The 21,550-nt window shown below is 40.4% G+C and overlaps 1 protein-coding gene across 1 annotated transcript in view; it reads right to left on the bottom strand.

Annotated features, from left to right (window-relative positions):
* The window catches only part of GPC3 (glypican 3), a 449,637-nt gene that overhangs the window by 421,600 nt on the left and 6,487 nt on the right, over window positions 1–21,550 (bottom strand). The window lies entirely within an intron of this gene.

Consider the following 21,550-nt stretch of genomic DNA (forward strand, 5'->3'; position numbering starts at 1 on the left):
CTTTTTCTCCCACCAGCTCTAACCAGTGGGAGTCATAAAATAATAGGGCTCATAGTTTATTCTTTGTGAAGTGCCCTGAGCGCCTTACTAGAAGGTAACAAACTGCCACTCGATGTACCAACAGAAGCCCAGGAATGGCTCTTTAAATTACCATGACCCCAATTTGGTTTGCCTTAATATGATAATTCACAAAGTAACTTAGAGCAAGCATAGGGGTAACCGTTCCCTGAGTTGATCAAGTCTCATCATTGTACAGACTCCCACTACCTTAAGAATTTGTTTAGCCAAAATCTTTAAAGGACTAAAATCTTAAATGAGAACTTATGGTCATGATGTCATGAAGAAAGGTACTTATTATATCCAAATATAAGAAATGTATATATAGCAATATTTATCCTCCAACTTATCACTGCCTGGTTAATCAATAAACCAGTACATTTGATTTGGGGGCTAAGAGTGAGCTATAGATTTGAGGAAATAAAACATCTATAAACTGATAAGAATTCAGGATTTCCAAACCATATAGGAGAGAAATAAATGCCAAAGGGAAAAACATTTTCTTTTAAGTAAATTTCATATAACTCACAGGCCAGGTTAAAATAAGCCTCAGCACATGATAGCATAAGGAACATGGGCCAGGAGAGCTAGACATACCTAAATTAAATGACAACAATGAAATATAACCATTTTAATGCATGAACAAACACAGGAAAGAAACAAGACAGAAAGAATGCACAAAACAGAAAGAAATACAGAAAGAATTTAGAGAGGAATCCTCATCAACAAAACAAAGAATTACTCTGGGAACCAAATGCCAAGTGGGATGAATAAAAAGTAAAACCCAGGGCAGATGACTAAGGAGGCACACAGAACTGGTACACACTTGTGAGAATAAAAGCAGAAAGGCCAATTCAAGAAATAAGATGCAACCTACAAAAGACATAGTAAGTAGCAAAGCATTCTTTAAGCATGTCAGGAACAAAAGAAGGTTAAGGGAAAAGTGCTCCTTTATTAGGTGGGAAAGAAAAGTAATCGTGGGCCACACTCAAAGAGGTGCTTTTTTTTTTTTTTTTTTTTTTTTTTGTAAAAATGGAATTCAGCTGGGAAATGGGACTAGAGACAAGCAGTATAGCCTGGGATGGAGATAAGGAGAAGACTTAGCAATTGACTATTCAAATAAGTCACAAAGGTTCAACTCTTTAGGGCTTAATAACTTGCATTCCCAGATGCTAAAAAAAAAAAAAAAAATTAAAGTCATTATGGGGCTGCTAGTTCCCATTTATTTTAGAGGATTAAAAAGTACCTTCATACTATAATCTCCTTTCCTAGATTTTGAGTTCCTGAAGAGCAGAGAATGACTCCCATCTCCTTTGGGATGCTCTGTCGATCTCAGCCAGCCCTGTGCATGTAGCAGTGATTAATGAGGGCTGCAGACTGAAAGCGCTAGTAAAGAACTGTCTGATTGAAAACAGAGGAGTGGAGATAGACAACCCTGAAAATGTTACATCTGTATGCTTAACTTTGATCTTTGAAAAATATTTTAAAATACAACAAAAATCAATTTCCAAACATCTTGAAGATTCACAAATAGATGCTTCACTTGAAGGAACTATGAATTAATTTATTTCCAGTTATTTTGAGACAATGTCTTGCTTGCATATTGGGTCTGGCTCTGGGTCTTCCAACTGAGAAGGGATATTTGAGTTATAGAAGCTCTTCTCTGGAGGATTATTCCCATGTGTATCCAAGCTGGGCACCTTTACCAGTTGCTTCCCCTTCCAGTGGCTAAATCACAAGAGGTCCACAGCAGGTTCCCTCCTGTGTACTCTTGTGTAAAGCGATCTCTTAGGTTTGGCTACCTATGGCCTTGCATTCTTTTATTTATTTATCTGGCTGTGCTGGGTCTTAGTTACATTCAGGATCTCTAATTGCAGCATACAAACTCTTAGTTGTGGCATGTGGAATCTAATTCCCCGACTAGGGACTGAACCCAGATCCCCTGCATTGGGAGCATGGAGTCTTAGCTACTGGACCAGCAGTGAAGTTCCCCAGCCTTACCTTCTTGACCCAGAACACAGACTCTTTCCTTCAGGCCTAGTTCTTGGTCTTTCTTTAGCTCCATTCGAAGACTTGACATTTTAGCCTGCTCTAGATTCCCTTAGCCACCTCTGCCAGTACTGGGACATCAACACCACATTCACTTGGAGACCCCATTCCAGGCCTGAGCCTGGTCCCTAATTGGAAGGGGACAGTGAACACTGTGTATGAGGCTGTTTAAATGCATCTGTTCTATTGGATTTTACTCTAAGTCAGTAAGTTTTAACAGCCTTACATCATTGTAAGACACTAGTAGGCAGGAAAGAGCAAAACACTTATGGCCCCTCTGGTCAAGTAGTTTACAATTTAGTCCTAGCCCCACCATTTACCAGCTTGCAAGCAAAGATAGATTATTTAACCTATACATGGTTTTTCAATCCTTATTATCAACAGCACTTACCCTGCGAAGTTGTTGCAAGGACTGAGTAACACTATGCATATGAAGCTCTTAGCCTACTGGGTACAAGGTAAATATTCAATATATGTTAAGTAAAATTAAAATAAACAAAAAATAAATTCATGCTAAGAGACCAGACTTTCACACACAAAAATAGCTAGAGAACAGTTAAAGCTGATATATGGTTAGGTGAAAAAATATGCAGTATATTTTCTGAGGGAATGGAAATAGTCTATATTTTAATCGGGGTGGTAGTCACATGGGTATATAAATTTGTCAAAACTCAGTAAATTCTTCACTCAAAATGTACTCTGTTATTTGTAAATTATATTTCAATACAGTTGATTTTTTAAATATGAAATACAGACCACATTTGCTATATAAGTAAATGCTCACCAGAGGCTCTAGGGGTCAAACAAGACTTCCAGGAGGTGGGGCTTAAGCTAAACAGTCAAAGATGAGGCCAATGGGCGAAATGTGTTTGGCACCAGTGGAATAGTGGGGCAAGACTAACCTGTCTGGAGAAAAGCTAGAATCTGGGGTGTAGCTAGCTTACCAGACAAGAGGGGCCAAACTCTGAAAGGACTGGAATGGAGTTAAAAGACTATGAGCTTGACTGTACAGACAATAAAGAACCCTGGTTGAGTCTCAAGCAGAGGCATAATATGATGAAGGGTGCTGTCTAGGAAGATTAGTCTTAAAGCTTGAAATTGGGAAATGGGCGAAATAACCCCTCAAGGTCACTTCCAGCCCTCTGATTCTCTAATTACCTTTATTATGTTCTACATGTTGGTTATTTTACTACACTGTAATTTTAGCTAATGGCCATAAATTGTCAAAAATCACATTTAAAAACACACTAAAGAACAGAAGAAATATTAATGTGGACCTTTATCCTCATACTTTTCTAAAAGCAGATAGAACATATTCAAACAGCAACAGAAGAGAATAAATCGTCAGGGCTCAGTAACAGTGAAAATTGAAATCTTTTCTATATATGTGTGTGTGTGTGTGTGTGATGATGATTTGACATATTTTATTGCCAAGGTCTGCTTTATGAACAGCAGATTTTTTTGCTAACAAAGGTATGTTGTGCTAAAAATAATAATGCAACATTACCATTAAAGTAATAGTAAGCAAAGAAATGAATGATATCCAAAACTGGTTGCTTCATGACTTATTGGGAAAATAATAGATGCCTATTAGAATTATCCAAAGGATTAAGTGCAGATTGCTCTATTAATGAACCCAAAAAAAAAAAATAATCAACCATTTTTAAAAGTTTTTTTTTTTAAACAGAGGACAAGTCAATTTGCCATCCAAAAATATTAACTAATTTCCTTAGCATATAATAGTGACTTGCTGTTAGAACGGTGCCTTTTCCCCTAATTAATCATTATCTAAATCAAATCTTACACGCTCATTAATTTCTTACTAATCAAGATAGGAATACAGATGAAAGAAATGGCTGCATTTGAAACCAATGGGGAAGTGAGAATTGCTGGTAGAAGAAATTGTCTTAGGGAACCCAGATGAAGGTTACTCTTCTATTATTTAGCCTGAAAGAACATGACCTTGCAGAGGGCACACCTGAGTATCACGAGCTCAGACTTTAAATCAAAGATCATGCCTGGGGCCGCCACAGATTCTGCCTCTGTAAAAGGCAGGCCAAAAATGTCGCTACCACACTGGAGTACCGGGAGTTTAAAGCAACCCTGGAGATAAGCCATTCTCTAAGCCTGAGAATTAAAGAATGAATTACCTTTATCTCTACTGCCAACTGTCAATTAATTGCATATCATTTCATGCCCAGTAAAGGCTGAATCCCTTGATCGCTACACTCTCCCACAAAGAGGTTCTTTCTGGACCACATTGCCAACCAGCCATCAACATGTGCTCTGGGAATACAAATTCACTGATTACATGCAGCCTGCCAAAGTGGTGAACAATCCATTCATCCAACATTTACTGAATGCCTACTCTGTGCTAGGGTCTCTGCCCAACCCAAGGAATACAATAATGAACAGGACATAGTCCCTGCCCTGGAGTTCACAGACTGGTCCAGGAAATGGACTCCCAAACTAACAGGAAACCTCTAGATCACTCAGGACACCTCATTCACCTTTATCCCCTATAGCCAACTATCACTGGTTATAGCTAAGTTGTGTCCAACTCTTGCGACCCCACGGATTGTAGCCCACTCCTCTGTCCATGAGATTTTCCAGGCAAGAATACTGGAGTGGGTTTCCATTTCCTTCTCCAGGGGATCTTCCTGACCCAGGAATCGAACCCAGGTCTCCTGCATTGCAGGCAGGTTCTTTCCCAATTGAGCTACAAGGGAAGCCTGCTCTTACTGATTCTGCTTTTTAAAATATCCCTCATCATTCCCCTTCTTTCCATCTCTGCCTCATCACCTCACCTCTTCTCACTTAGAAAACTATTACAGCCTCCAAACTGGCCTTCCTGCCTCTACACGCTCTTCCATTTAAGCCCTAGAGAGATGTTGCTAACATATATATCTGCATCCTTCTCCTTCTTAAAACAGAGCAAGTGCATAGGGGTGTGAAAGGGGTGGCATATTCAGGCATTGCCGAGGAAACTGGTAAGGCTAGAGGCAAAAGTGAGCTGGTGGAAAGTGGCTGGGGCCAGATGAGGAGGAGTGATATGAGCCCTGCCACAAGATGATTCCTAGTTATCTTTGGCTACTTTTCATTTTGTTGTCTTTTTAAATACTTTTTCCAGCTTTACTGAGGTATCACTGACTCTGAGTTATCTTTGGATTGGCTTCTCACAGGAAAGAGTGTTCATGGAAGCAGAGATGTCCTCCATCCTCCACAAGCTGTCTACCCTTTGAATTCCCACAGCACTCCACATCCTTTATACAGACACTTCTCACACTCCGTAACTTGCATCATGGTTATATTTGCATGCCTTATCTTTGCTAGATTTAAGTTACTTGATGGAAAGACCCTTAACTGAGTCATCTTTGTATCTCAAGGGGCTCACTGAGGTTTGGACTTCATGCCCTCCCCTTTGACTCGGAACCAATGCCAGAACTTCAAGAGAGTTCAATTTTAAAGGAACTAGATCAGACCAATTGATGCTACTAGAGCAACTTGTAGAACAGTATTCCAGGGAAAATGAAGAGTGCTCAGAGCCCAAAATGGAGATCTCTCTCTCCTCCTCCTCTTTTCCCCTCTTCTCTTCCCTCCACCCCCCTCCCACCCACATGTATTACTTCAACAGGGGAAAACCCTAATAAAAACAAAATAGGGTTCGAGGACATGCCACTTGGGACAAAGAATCTTTTAGAAATCTGCCAGAACTAAACCAAGGCAATTTTCCTGTCTCCCCAAGTCGCTCTTTCACTAATTGCTATTCTACTCAGATAAGTAGCAGAGATCCCATATTTTAGGAGATGTGTAATTTTTATTTTTCAGATACAATCTTCAAACATGTAGACCTGAAGCATAGCTGAGAATTTCAACAACCTAGGCCCAATCTAAGTGCTAGGCCATTCCCCCTGTGTATGAAATCACATTGGGGCAGTGGGGGAGAAAGAACCCTTGTGTATCAAGACTAAAGTGTTATTATCTGCTCTGCTACCAAGGACAACTCAACCAAAAGCCTTTTCAAATCTGGGCCTCACTAGATGACTGCATAGATAATTTCCAGTCTGAGAGTCTGTTTCCAACTATAGGTTAATTGATAATCACTGAGCCCATTCTAGACTAGGAATTGTTGTTTAGTCACTCAGTCGTGTCCAACTCTTTGAAACTCCATGGACTGTATCCTGCCAGACTCCTCTGTCCATGGAATTCTCCAGGCAAGAATACTGGAGTGGGTTGCCATTCCCTTCTCTTTGGGATCTTCCCGACCCAGGGATTGAACCTGTGTCTCCTGAAGCTCCTGCATTGCAGGCAGATTCTTTACCACTGAGCCACCAGGTAAGACCAAGACTCAGTATACCTGACCCTAAAAAAGCAACCTTTTGCTTCACAGATGTCTCTGGTTTGTAAAATCCCTGTACCTGATGTTTCTGCAAACCACAAAAACTAGGTTGAAAACACACCAACCACTTTGACCCTACAGATCCCCTGAAAAGGATCTGAAAGGTTTTTCAAGTGGCTAATAGGCAATGATTGCCTTCTTATGGCCAAAGTGTTTAGAAAAATATATTTTTATAAGAAAAAAATCCAATCCAATAAGGCCAAGAGTTAAGACACCAAGTCCATGCTGAATAATAATATGGTAGCCTACTCTTTCAGAACTCTTCTTCTGATCCAGCGTGACTAGGTAAGTCATTTCACTCCCATTTAGAAAGTGGGTTAACAGCAGTTGCCACCCACATCCCCTTCAGGAAACACACTGAAATGTTCCAACCAAATTTAAGCTTCCCTAGAACAAGTTACCCGTAGAATAGAAAGCTCTGGTAAATTGGTATGATTCAAGAGGCCCTGAAAGTTCTCTTCTATAGTGGATTGAATGGTACCCCTAAAAAGATGATGGATGATGTCCACCTCCTAACCCCTAGAACCAGTGAATGTGATCTTATTTGGGAAAATAGGTCTTGAAGATGTGATTAAACTAAAGATCTCGTGATGAGGTCATCCTGGATTATCTAGGTGGGCCCTAAATCCAATGACATGTCCTTATGAACAACACACACACAGAGGAGATACAGGAAGAACAGAAGGCCATGTGAAGACAGAGGCAAAGACTGGATTGATGCAGCCACAAGCCAAGAAAGGCTTGGAGTCAACAGAAGCTGGAAGAGGCCAGGGAGGATTCTCTTACAGCCTATAGAGGGAATTCAGCTGATACTTTGATTTTGTACTTCTGGCCTCCAGAATTATGAGATAATAAACTCACTTGTTTTAAGCCACAAAATTTGAGGTAATTTATTATGACGGCCCAAGGAAACTAATACACCCTCCTCTCTACCACCTGTAAGTATCTGCCTATGCGTGTGTGGTCATGTCTGACTTTTTGCAACCCCGTGAACTGTAGCCCGCCAGGCCCCTCTGTCCATGGGATTTCCCCAGCAAGAATACTGGAGTTGGTTGCCATTTCCTTCTCCAGCGGATCTTCCCGACCCAGGGATCAAACCTGCATCTCCTGCATTGCAGGCGGTTTCTTTACCCACTGAGCCACCTGGGAAGTCCCCAAGTCTCTGCCTAGTAATGTCTCAATGTTTCATCATGAATGAGTTACTACTTTGATTAAGCAATTTCATCAGGTGTTATCTTAAAGTGCAACACTTCTTGAGTAATTCTCTTACTTCAAACCTAAAGAGTTTATGTGGGAGCTTCCTTCAGCACAGGAAAGAGGGGGTGGGAGTTAACCCAGAACACCTGGACAGTTAAAGTGAAAGTTTTAAAAAAGATCAAAAGGGACAAAAACAAAATTTTATCTATGTTCAGCCTTGAGAAAGTCCTACTGACAAAGCCCAAATGTCACTTTAACAGCATTAGTCCCAAGCCATAAAGCAGACGTCTTGCAGAAGCAAAAAATAATAATATTGCCTTAGCCCTTGGCTTGTATTCCAGAAAAGTTGTTAGAAGGGTGCTCAGACTAATCCAAATGCCTCATTCTCAGTGCTCAAATGTGTTTGTTATCTTTTTTAAGTATTTATTTATTTAGCTGCACCAGGTCTTCCTTATACCGCTCAGCATCCTCAGTCTTCATTGCAGCGTGCAGGCTCTTTAGTTGCTGAGTGTGGGATGTAGCTACCTGACCAGGGATTGAACCTGGGCACCCTGTATGGGGAGTGCAGAGTCTTAGCCACTGGACCTCCAGGGAAATCCCTGTTTGTTTTCTTAAGTCTGATAAATTAGATGTATTTCATTTACATGAAAAAAAAAGAGTTTTAAGCTATTAGCAAGTGAACAGCCACAAAGAGAGCTGGCATATCCCAATGTCTTTCTTCACATTATAGGTACCCTAGTCTTCCAGCACTTCTGGAGATGCTGTTTAACCAGCTCCCAAGCAAATCTTTCCGATGCCCAATTGCCCTTACTGTTAAGATGCTTCTCCTGGCTCTAATGGCTAACCTAAATTTCAGTTTCAAGCCATTGCACCTTGTAATTACTTTCTCAGCCACTGTAAATAATCTGTGCCCTCTATTTTATCTTTCCCCTTTCCCTATGATAGGAACCTGTGGAAAAGGGAGCCAGTTGCCTTGTTAGTACAACAGACACATTGCACCTGAGCAAAATGCAACCAAAAGAAAATCAAACCCTCACTCTTGATCCCTTAGTGAGAAGCAATGTTATTGATCTTTTCCTTTTTCCTATCCTTCAGCTGATCTGAGTGTCTACACTGACATGCTCTAGTGCTGTGGCATTTATGCCATCTTGGGGAATAGCTGTGTAAATGCTCCAGTAATTTTATACATCTTCAGCATACTGTTGTGTTAGAACTTTAGTATCTGAAGGACTGGGAAGGACAGATTTTCCTCCTCCTCCTCCCCCGACTCTCATGTAATATGAATCAAAATCTTCACTAATTGGCCCTCCTCTTGTGTGTTACTGAAGTCTAGACTTGGTGGCAACCCCTTCCGTGGAAGAGATTTAATGAAGGAGAAAGTGCATGGGAGAGGAGTTGGCAAGCAAAGCAGCTGTAAGAAACTTGGAGACATGAGGTGGGGCAAGCTGAGATTGGAAACTAAAGAATATTGTTTCAAACACACACACACACACACACACACACACACACACACACACGTTGGTGAATTCACTTTGCCCTGACACACACACACACACGTTGGTGAATTCACTTTGCCCTGACACACACACACACACACACACACGTTGGTGAATTCACTTTGCCCACACACACACACACGTTGGTGAATTCACTTTGCACACACACACACACACACGTTGGTGAATTCACTTTGCGCACACACACACACACACACACACACACACACACACACACACACACACACACACACACACACACGTTGGTGAATTCACTTTGCCCTGAACCAAATGTTTCCAAAAATTGAGGAAATTTTAAGTTATTACTGCAACACATAAAAGATGGTTCTGTGATACTCAGTAGTGACTTTTTTCCTCCTTGCTTTCTTCGGGAGCTACTAAAAACAAAAATAAATTACCCAAACAGGTGATTTGGGGATTTGCCTTCCCATCCCAGGATTTCACTGAAAAACTCAAAATGCTAATAGTAACTTCATTCTCCTGTCTGGCTAAGGATGATTCAGATACAGAGCTCTCCAGAGCCCAGTGTGGGCTCCAAGAGGCAGTGCCGGGAGGGCTCCAGATCAAGCTGAAGGAACTAAGCCTGGATCTAGGACCTCCCTGCAAGCTGCTAGTCTTATATGACCTGCCTTCAGAAAGCCACCAGCTCTTGAGACCACAGTAATTTGATTTGGGAATATCTGCCTCATTTAATTTTTACTTTTTTAAAAGAAAGAACTGAAATAAAGTAGAAACAATATGGGAACTATGGGGCCAATTCTCCCCAAACCATGCTGACCCTGCAAGTATATCTAAAGAGTATAGCGGTTCAAGGTAGCTGATGCTACAGACAACGAGGGCAGTGATGGAAACCATTTGATGCAATCACTGAGGCAGATCAACCCAGAGATGATAACCTTCACTGAACAGGAAAATCAAATGCCCATGACCCCTGTCTGCTGAGCTACATTTGGGATGCAGCATTCCCACAGATGCAAGCCTTCACTCTTCCCATGCCCTCCTCCTTACCCTCAACAGATACAGAAACCCCTCCAAGCCTGGTCCTCATCAGTCTCCATGTCTGCCTCCCCCATCAAGAACAGAGAGTAGAGCCGTTGTTGTTGTTGTTTTACTTCAAACCCCTAGTATCTGACATATACTGGATTCTCAAAACTGGTTTCAAAAATAATTCCCAGAAATGCTGAGCCCACCACAAGAGTAGTGATTAGGAACATGGCTCTGAAACCAGCCTAAGCAGATTTAATTCATTTCGTGGTTATTCAAACTTGGACAAGTCACTAAACTTCTGTAAGCCTCTATTTCCTTATCTGTAAAATGGGAGAAATCATACCCACCTGGTAGTTCTATTGTAAAGATTAAATGGGATGTTGCCCATAAAGGGCTTAGCACAGTGCCTGGCTCAATAAATGTTAATGATTATTAGCACCGCCCCCAGCACAGGTGCTCAATAAAAACTTGCTGAATTGAAGTCACACCAGTGGGAATGAATAGCAGATGTGAAGGCAGCCTGAGCTTTTTTTTTTTTAAAAGGTTTTCCTCACCTCACTATGCACTAGATGACCTGCGAGAACTTTTCTTTCATTTTTTTTCCTTTTTTTTTTTTCGAGAAATAGGATAGAATAGGGGATAGTTAGGCTCCAGTTTTGCTGATCTTCAGTTTTTCATTCAGGGCAGAAAACCAAGCCTGGCAAAGTCAGACAGATGATTTTCTGAAGAATATGACAAGGCTATTATAAACCCTAAATGAAAGTTGTGTAATGAGCATGAATCTGAATATATTTAAATTTCCTCTAGATCCAGTTATTCCAGCATCATCCTTATATATTTTTTAAGTGTGCTTTTTGCAAATGTGAGGAGATCAAAGCCCTAATAGATAGCAGAATTTCTTCAGGGGAGGGGGTTGGGTTGTGGGTGGGGAGGGGATACACAATTGTCATGAAAATTAACCCCTGAAAATGCACAGGATTTTATTACCCAACGGATGCCGAAGGAGATTACTAGATTTTTAAGGTCTTTGCTATCAAGAGAGCAACCTGCATGCCTGAAATAATTAAGAAGAAGAAACTCAATTATCTAGTAAACTGAAATTTCAAACCACCCTGCTTACCTAAATGAGAAAAGCTGCTTAGACTAAAGCGTCATTACTTCTATTTAGACAAGCCTTAGCAAAGATATACAAGGAGCTAAAGAATGGGACCCCACATTCTTCCCTAAGCCACAACAATGCCTGTTTATGTAAATAGGATTTTCAATAACGGAACGGAATCTGAAAAAAAATGTTTTCATTATTGTCTCTGAAAAAATGCAAATGCGGAAGATGAAAGTCAAGGGGCTTTCACTATGATGGGCATTGAATCCCCTAAAATATTTATCCTATGCGAGTCTGAGCCTGGATTCCAAGTGGATCTAAGAAACAAGCCATGACTCTTTTTCTCCTTAAAAAGGTCTGAGTACAATATGAAGAATCACAAAGGTTTACTCTGACTCTGTGGCAAGTTGAGTGTGTATTTATTCAAAAACTCCATCTTGAAAAGGAAGAAAAGTAGTAGTAGAGATCTATTTACCTTTATCTGGCAGCCCCTTTCAAAATCAGGGCCAAAATATAAATACCCTTGCCTCCATCATCATCACCATCTGACAATCAAACACTCCTGCCGCATGACCACAACAACTTCCAGGCACAAACTAAAAGCTCATTAAAGACTATATGAAGGCTATTTATAGAAGAACTAAACAAAGGAGAGGACTACTAGCAAAATTAATTAGACTGTTCATGCTTTTGACAACTATTAACTATGTGTTTGAACTCAAGTGTCCAGCTCCTTTACTGACAGGTATTGATGACTATAGCCATGCCATATATCCAGAGTTTTAAACTGACCCTGTGGTTTTTTTGGTTCAAGAACTCAGGTTTTGACCTATACTCTGTATATCAGCCTTCCTGTTGCTGTTTAGGCAGCTGATAAGAGGCAGAAATCCTTCTTGCTCATTAGGCCATTAGCTGCTGTTAGGCAAAGGGCTCAGGGAGGCGGGTGTTCAGTGGCCCAGAGGAATGTGTCAAACTCCACATATAAAGCCAGCCCTGATTTGGGGTTAAGAATTTAACCTTAAAAGGTTGACAAGTCATAAATTTGCCTGAGGTTCATATATATGTGTGACTTTCACAGTTTATATTTCCTCGCCAGGACTCAAAGTCAAAACATGCCCCTGATTAATGAATGGTACTAATTGTTATTCTGGACTTGAGAGCATTAGTCTTTATCCAAAATATTTTCTTAAAAAACATACAATCTCATGCTTAAAACTCGTCTGGCTTAGGGGAGTTTGGATAACTGGTCAGGAAAAAAAAAAATAGGAAGAGGAGCCTAATGTTATCTGTTCCTTCGTGCTACCATTTTGGTAGTCAAGATTGACTGAAAAGCTTCCATTTCACTGTGTCCATCAAGCAAAGTGCAAAGGAATGTCTTCCAAATCTAAACATGTGAGATAAAGCAACCATCTGTGAGTTCACAAAAAAACCGAGCTGGGGCCCGCGGTGGTGAGGAGGTTGGGGGGAGGGCTAAAGTATCTTTAAGCACATTTTGTCTAACTTATCTTGTTAAATATTTATACATAACTGCATAACCTAACAACCTTGGCCAGGCTTGGAAGAGATAATAGATATAGGACAAACCCAAGATCCCCAAAGTGTAAACACAAAGAAAAAAAATACCACAGAATACTCCAATTGGAATACACTCTCTAACCTGCAGTCAAATTTGAAACTAGGCCACTAAAATCCTACAAGTGAAACAATGTCCTGAAATGTGATCCCTTCATCACGGAAAAGCAGACTAGTTTGGTTAGCCTACGAGGTAGGTGGCAGTTCTACCCCATGTTAGCAGTGTTTCAAAGGGGCTCCCTTAACCCGAGAAAAAGGAAAGGCATTCCGTGTAAGAAAAGAGATTTTGAAGAACAGAGATGCAATTTGCATTCATTGAGAATTATGACAAAGTAAGAACAAATGTAAACTATATTGCAACGATCAGAGGTATTCAAGTCAGATATATTTAGCCTTGTTCTATCTATACAAGAAGCCTCTTAACTACTCAAGAGTTCTTAGAAAGTGGAGTGTAAATTCATCAGTGCACATTTTAGACCTCTTCATTTCCAAACTAAGGAAGTGAATTTCACAATATCCCAAGAGAAGTAACCAGGTGCCCCAACCCAATATGTGGGCAGAAATGCAAAGCCTGTTTTCTCTCCAGAATTACTGAGGGCAGGCGGATGTGGAGGCGGCAGAGGAAGACAGGGGGAAAGAGGGGAGAAAAAATCAGAAGCAATAGGAAAAGGAAACGCCACTTTAAAAATAGCGAGGGAAATACAAAGCATTCCACTCATCTTTTTAAGAGAACAAGAAACACAAAACCATTCAATAAATATAGCAAACCATAAAACACCTTCTGTTCTAAACTATCACCACTTGAAAGAATGTGCGGGTGGGAAAGACGAAGGCGAAAAAGGAAGATAAGAGCACACAGAACACCCACTCTTTCCCTTACTGTGGGTGTCAGAGGGACTAGGGCTACTTATCAGTCCTCTAGGGAATGCTCCTGAGCTTTGGGGAATTTGTTAGTTGGTAAAACATCTTGCGCCACCAAGACCTCACTTGAAAATAAAACTGAATATCGTTGAGGGGTGGGGAGAGACTCTAAATAACTGAATAAATGTTGATTCCAACATCACCTTCAGGCATTGTGAATGAGGCAACCTCACTTTCTCAAAGAACAAAAGAGGCAATCTGACAGCTTTTGAAGGCCAAAAGAACCTTCAGGCAACGTTATTAAATTGACCCACAGCACTGAAGTTTCAAAGGCAAGGAATGACTTGGGTTTTAGAAATTAACACTTGTATAAAACCTTCAGAATTCCGTGGGGGAAAATAAACCTTATTTCAGAAACAGACTTTGAAGTTTGAAAACAAAGCAGAAAATCTGTTTCTGAAAACAGAAGGGACTATTTGAAACACAGCAGAGTTCTCCTGTGGCTCTTTGCAACTCCTCACATGCATGGGCTCAGCTGTGTCCAACTCTGCAACCCCGTGGACTGTAGCCCACCAGGCTCCTCTGTCCTTGGGATTTCCCAGGCAAGAAAACTGGAGTGGGTTGCTATTTCCTCCTTCAGGACATTTTCCTGACCCAGCGATGGAATCTGTGTCTCCTGCATGGGCAGGAGGATTCTTTACCACCACGCCAACTGGGAAGCCCTAGATTCTCCAGGCAAGAAGACTGGTGTGGGTTGCCATTCCCTTCTCCAGAGAATCTTCCCGACCCAGGGGTCGAACCTGGGTCTCCAGCATTGCAAGCAGATTCTTATGAACTACAGGAAGTTCCTAGTTCCCTAGAGTAAGAGCAAAATGATCACAAGAGATGCTGCCTCTGGCCACGTTAAATTAAGCCAAGGCCTAGACTATAGGGGAGCAAAGACTGTTTTCCAAACTAGTTGTAAAGTTATTAGCAAATGAGCAAAGATCCCGTAGGCTATGCCTTCTCACTTTCTTAAACCCCTACATTCTCTTTCTCTCCCCCCACGCTCTCCGAATCTCTCTCTCCTTCCCCCTCTTCCCACCCTCCTTTCCACCCTCACCCCACCATTCACATCAGTGAAAAAACAGCTGCAGCAGAGCACAAACTTGAGAAGTCAAAAGAACAATGATCTATTATATGCAAGACACTCTCTTAAGTGCTCCAAGGTTCTTACCCTCAAGGAGTTTATATATGCATACAAGTAACCTGGGGGGAATCCTGTTTTAAAAAAAATAGAAGTTCGGCTTCAGTAGATCTGGGGTGGCACCTGAGATTCTGCTTTTTTCTTTCTGTTTTGAAACCCAGATTCTACATTTTCTTACAAGCTCCCAGATGCTGCTGATGCCGCTGGTCCAAGGGCCACACATTAATGAGCAAGGATCTAGTAAGAAGAAACAAGTATATAAATAATTACAAGAGCAAAGAAGAACCAAGGCCATAAAAGTTCATTCATCACACAGTTCAAAGGGACAATCACATCTAGTCTTGGGGAATCATAAAGTGATTCATGAAGAACATGACATTGCACTGACACCTTGAAAAATGGGTAAGACGGCCACAGGCACCAAAGAGAGGAAGATAGTCAGGTGGTTTATAAGTAAAGGCTTGAAGGCAGACAACTACAGGATCCTCTCAGTAATGAGTTAGCGGCCTGTTATGCTTAAATAGAGGGCACACATGTCAACAGGATAAGAGTGAGAGGCAAGATGGAGGCAGACTTGCAGGACTCAGCCATCTGATTTGGATGTGAGATGTAGAAAAAGAGAAGTCAAAGATGATTTCAAGGTTTCAAGTTGGGTACCATGCAGAGATGCTATCACCAGAAATAAGAATGCTGGAGAGAGGCAGGTTTGGGCAGGTAAGAAAGAAAATGATGGACTAATTTTTTACTGTGTTGAAAGTGAAACACTGGTAGGACTGCTGGATGGAGATATCCAACAGGCAACTGGGAAATACTGAACTGGATGGCAAGGAAGAGGTCAGGCTGGAAAAAGATGGGGGAGTCATTCAAGCAGTGAAGATAATGAAGTCATGGGAATGGTTGTGGGAATGAACAAAGAGAAAAGAAAGGGCAAAGGACAAACCCGCCTGGAACACTTGTGTCTAATAAAGGGTGGGAGGAAGAGCATAAACAAGCACAGACACAATCAGTTGTACAATTAGGAGGGGAAGCCAGAGTGTACAGCATCACAAAAGTCAAAGGAGGGTGGGAATTTAGGCCAAAAACTTTACACCCATCCAGGCCATATTCTTTCCCCTCATAATACAATGTGAATACTGGAAAGAGCATGAGCTATGGAGTGAGACTAATCTGGATGTAAATCCTGGCTCCACTACTTAAACAACCTTGGGGAAAGGAAACATTTCTGGGCCTCAGTTTCTTCATCTGTAAAATGGAGATGACAGCACCTACCTTTTAACTTTGCTGTGTAGATTACATGAGAGATTAAACATAAAACAAGTGACATCCAGTTGGCACTCTGAATTGTAGTCTCCATGCTCTTCTCCTGTGCCCTTCCAAACTAGTCCATCAAAGAAAGTAGACTCAAAAAATCTACTGAAGAACAAGGGGTTTCAAGCTTATGTTGAATGAAAATGGTAACCTCAGCAACAACAGAGAAATTAAAGAAACCATTTTGCCAGAGAAACAGAAAAGTAAACAACCCTTTCCCCCCCACCAACCAAAAAAATTCCCATCTCCGTAGACACTTTGGGGGGAAGGTTCAGGAGGGAAGGGAAATATGTATGCTTGTGACTGATTCATGGTTTTGTATGGCAGAAGCCAACACAATATTGTGAAGCAATTATCCTCCAATTAAAAATAAAGAAAAAAGGAAAAGACCAACCCAATTACATAAGTATTCCTAGTATTTGCCTGAAACCACATGTTTCAAAGACTCGTCAGCAGGGCCCAGTCTAAAATGGAATAGAGACCAGAGCTCCAAAGCTACACACAGTTAGAGCTTTCTTTCTCTCCAAAGCAGGAGAGCCAGAGGGACCTCCATGTTGGAACCAAGCAGATCTGTGGAACTCAGAACCTGCTGACACTTTATGAGTGGCTGAATTGTTTGCACATAAGATATATAAAAACAAGGCTTTACCAACGCAAATGTAAGGTATGACTGCGAAAGACCACCCACCGCTAAGAGTTAACAACAACTTTCAAACAGTTTAAATGACACACATAATTATTAATTATTGCTATCAAAAATAATAGAAGTCTGATCCGTTGCTTCTAATGTATTTTTCTACACAGAGGTCTGTGTGTGTGTATGTTGGAGGACATTATCTTTTTTGCAAAGTCTTGCACTATGACAACACATACTCATACTTTTAATCAAGTGAGTTCTTAAAGTCTTTGGCTGGTCTTTTTTTTTTTTTTTTTCTGAAAAATCACCAGATGTTGGCAAAACAGATTTTAAGACATGTCACATGCAAAAGCCTGGAAAATATCATCCACACCCATGAGTTCCAACTTGAGCCTATATACTAATGATTCGCAATCCTGCTTCTCCGGAACTCCAGAAGAATATATACACCCTTTCCCCGAGATCTCATCTATCTATCCCCAGTTTTAAGTTACTATCTACATGCTGATAATGTCCAAATAGACACCTCCAGCCCTGACTGCTCTCTCTTCTATGGTCCAAAACACAACCTCAACTACCTACCAGGCATTTCTGCCCCAATAATCAAAGGACCCCTCAGACTCAACCTGTTCAAAATCAAACTCATTATTTTACCCCTCAAAAACATGTTCCTCCTATGTTTCACTCATTCATTTAGCAAATATTTACTGAGCACCTATTATCTGCTGTGGCCCCATCACCCAGCAAAACTAGAAGTTCTAGACTCATCCTTCTATCCTCATAACCAGTCAACAAGTCATGTCTATCCTACCTCCTCTATTCCTATTTACTGCCCTGCCTTTTCACCTGCGTTATTAAAACTCCCTGCCACCACTCACTCTCCAGTTATCCTCCATACTGAATGGTGTTTCCTCTTCTTAAAAATGTTTTCATGGCTCCTCGTCATCCTTGGATACAGTTCATCAAAACTCCTTAGCATTTCCTACATACTTCTCTTGTTCATCTTTCCTCTACTTTCCCCACATCTACACTCCAAACAACCCAAACTAGTCCAATACAACAAATGTCTCATTTTGTCTAGTAACTCTGGACCTTTCCACATACCTTTACAGGACAGCCCACTTAAGGCAACTGGTTACCCTCTTCCATAATTCAACAGCGACCAGATCTGCACAGGGCACCCAGCTCATCACGCTGCCTTGACATCCATAGTTTTCCTTACTGGCTCCCTCCCTAAGCAGTGGTTTTATCTTATTCATCAGCTCCTAGCTCAGTACCTGGCATAGAATCAGTGCTCAATAAATGTTGGTTGAAGAATGAATGAAAAACTTGTAATATTTATTCAGAGATAGCATACAAAGTCAGAGAAGGCAATGGCACCCCACTCCAGTACTCTTGCCTGGAAAATCCCATGGACGGAGGAGCCTGGTACGCTGCAGCCCATGGGGTCATGAAGAGTCAGACACGACTGAGCGACTTCACTTTCACTTTTCACTTTCATGCCTTGGAGAAGGAAATGGCAACCCACTCCAGTGTTCTTGCCTGGAGAATCCCAGGGACGGCGGAGCCTGGTGGGCTGCCGTCTATGGGGTCGCACAGAGTCAGACACAACTGAAGCGACTATGCAGCAGCATACAAAGTTCATTATTAATAGGTTCATTTTCTGAGAATTTCCATCTGTTTTTCAAAATAGTTAAATGTGGTTCCCCAATAAAATCACTCCATGTAACCTAACTTGAAAAGTATCTCTTGGGTCATAATCTCATTTCCAGAGAGCTCAACATGCAATCAAGCCAGCACTAGATGTAGTTCTCCAAAATGAGCCAAATTCACAGTACGGGTTAACCATCACAACTTGAACAAGGATCATATCTCTGTACTTAGGGAAATGAAGGAACTCAATAAATGAGCAGTAGCTCTATATCAGTGACAATTAGGTCTGTAACACTTTGGGTGAATCCAACTGAAAATGGTTTACTTAGGTGCTGAAAAGCTATATTAAGGGTGGACAGTTATAGGGGTATTTTACATGTGTGTATGTACAAGTATACACATATGTATGGGGGCTGTTGGAACCAAGCAGATCTGTGGAACTCAGAACCTGAAGACACTTTATGAGTGGTTGCATTGTTTGTACATAAGATATAAAAGCAAAGCTTTCATGACACAAATGTAAGGTATGATTGTGAAAGACCACCCACTGCAAAGAGTAGCAACTCACAACTTTCAAACAGTTTAAATAACACATAATTATTAATTGTTGCTATCAAAATAACAGAAACATATATTTATACATATATAATCTATTAATATATACATAAAACATATACAAATACCACATTCAGATAAAGCTGCAGCTAAAATCTCTCTACTTGTCAAACTTCAGTTTTTCAAGAGGGGCAACAAGGCTCCCAGGGTCACAAAGAATAGAAAAATATGCTTCAACTTCACCACTCCCCTTCCTCAGTCTCTGCTACAAATCAATTTAGAAAATGATGCATTCAGAAAATCAGCCTTTCTCTAGATACATAGCATCCTGAGGGCTTCCTGGGTGGCGCTAGTGGTAAAGAACCCACCTGCTAATTGAGGAGACTTAAGAGACTTGGGTTCAATCCCTGGGCCAGGAAGATCCCCTGGAGGAGGGCGTGGCCACCCACTCCAGAATTCTTGCCTGGAGAATCCCATGGACAGAGGAGCCTGGTGGGCTATGGTCCATGGTGTCACAAAGAGTCAGACACGGCTGAGAAACTTAGCACACATGGCATCCTAGGATGTCACATGACAGTGATAAAGTCCTCCAAACTATGTCTTTATGTGTTTATTCTTACATTCATTTCGACTTTTAATAATAACTCTGTATAAGGCACTCTGCTCACCACTCTAGAGGATACTGTGACAGTCAAACATGACTCCTACATTCAATGAGCACAGGGTCTGTCAGAGGCTATGCATAAACAATGAACTTCAAAATCATGGATACTAAGTAAGAAGTACAAATAAGGTAATTCTGGGAGCTGAATGTAATTGGAGCATACCTCTGTATTGTCTCTGCACACATGTTAATTTCCATGTTCAAATGTTTCCCGATCCTTTTAGTCTGTTATGTGTGAGTTAACTTTCTGATGCATACGAGAGGGAGGACTTTTTACCTACTCCCTGTATCTGTCACCCTAACTTTTCCTGTCTTCACCATGTTTCCCTCAGCTTCAATCATCCAAACCAAAATTTGACAATGAGCAATGGAGAATCCCAGGATGCCATGATACATACTGGAAGTACCAGTGTGCAAAGTTTGGGAGACAGAGAACAGAATCATAATTAAGAAGGAAACTATTCAAATCTAATATTATTTTTAAACAATCATAATCTTTTTCTCTTTTCCCCTCTTTACTACTTGGGTCTGTATCTGCAAGAACATCGCTAGCCAACTTTAAAAGTATGCCCTAATGCATACAGAAATTAAGAGGACTTTCATAAGGCCCTTTATACTACTTCAATAAAATTCCCATGGCTGAAAATCCACTTTGAATTACGTCCTTTTAGATGTACATTTATGAAGCTTGATGTTATAAGTAAGGTACAACGAACACTGAAGAAAAACTGATATACATTTAGTATATGTATATGTGTATATATATATATATACATTTAGTACTCTGTAACTGACACCAGTTGCATTATTTTCACACTAAATAATACAGATCTGTAAAGTGAAGTTAAATGTATGCACTGATGTAATATGCATTTATGTACATGTAGACATATTAAATTTATTTTTAACTTCTTAAAATAACCTTGTAAACAAGTACAAACTACTTACCTCTTGTAAGTCTTGGCTATTCTACTTTTCCCAGGGAGTTATATACAGCCAAATGCATTAAACCAATGTCCTTTATCACTTACCTATAGGCAACAAATGGATTTTTGACCTGAAAAAGTAGTTCCTTTTTTAGAAATTTTAGTATATTAGTAAAAATGAATCAACTACTTAAATAATGGTTTTATGGAAAGTTTATGGTTACAATACATTTATAATTCCATTTATTTATTTAGCCTACAAATTTTGTTGCATACCTGTTATTTGTTACTATGCACTATGCTAGACACTGAGGATACAAAGATAAAACACAGCCCCTATAACCCTGAGAAAATCACAATCTAATAAGGATATATAAATAATTACAAACACATACCTTAAAGATACCATAATCAGGATTTCTAATTTTCCAGTAATAAACTTATATTCAAAGGCAGATTCAAAAAAGCCAATTAAAATTCTAAAGTTTTGCTGAATTTTTAAGAAATAAATGCATGCTTCATTGTGTAAATTTTGAAAAATACTGAAAACTCTCAAAATTTCCACTTCTGAGAAATGTACATCTTTCAACTTTCAGGTGAATGGTTGGAATCCAGTGGGTGGAAGTTTCATTTACAATCGCTTTAACTTCTCTGTCCCTTTTTACTGCCACTTTCGCTTGTATTTTATCTGTCTTCCTATCAATTATTTATCAATATAAGCCTATTAAGTATACTTCAAAGAGCTTAGTAGATTTACTAATCTAGCATATAAATGCAATTTCAGCTACTAGACGTAATTAACTGTTCAGAACACTAGCAACGCATTTTGGTCCTAACATTGACTCCTTTTTATTCATGAGAAAAAAATACAAACTCTCAA

The sequence above is a fragment of the Cervus elaphus genome, chromosome X (assembly GCF_910594005.1).
Source record: "Cervus elaphus chromosome X, mCerEla1.1, whole genome shotgun sequence".
Lineage (NCBI taxonomy): Eukaryota > Metazoa > Chordata > Mammalia > Artiodactyla > Cervidae > Cervus > Cervus elaphus.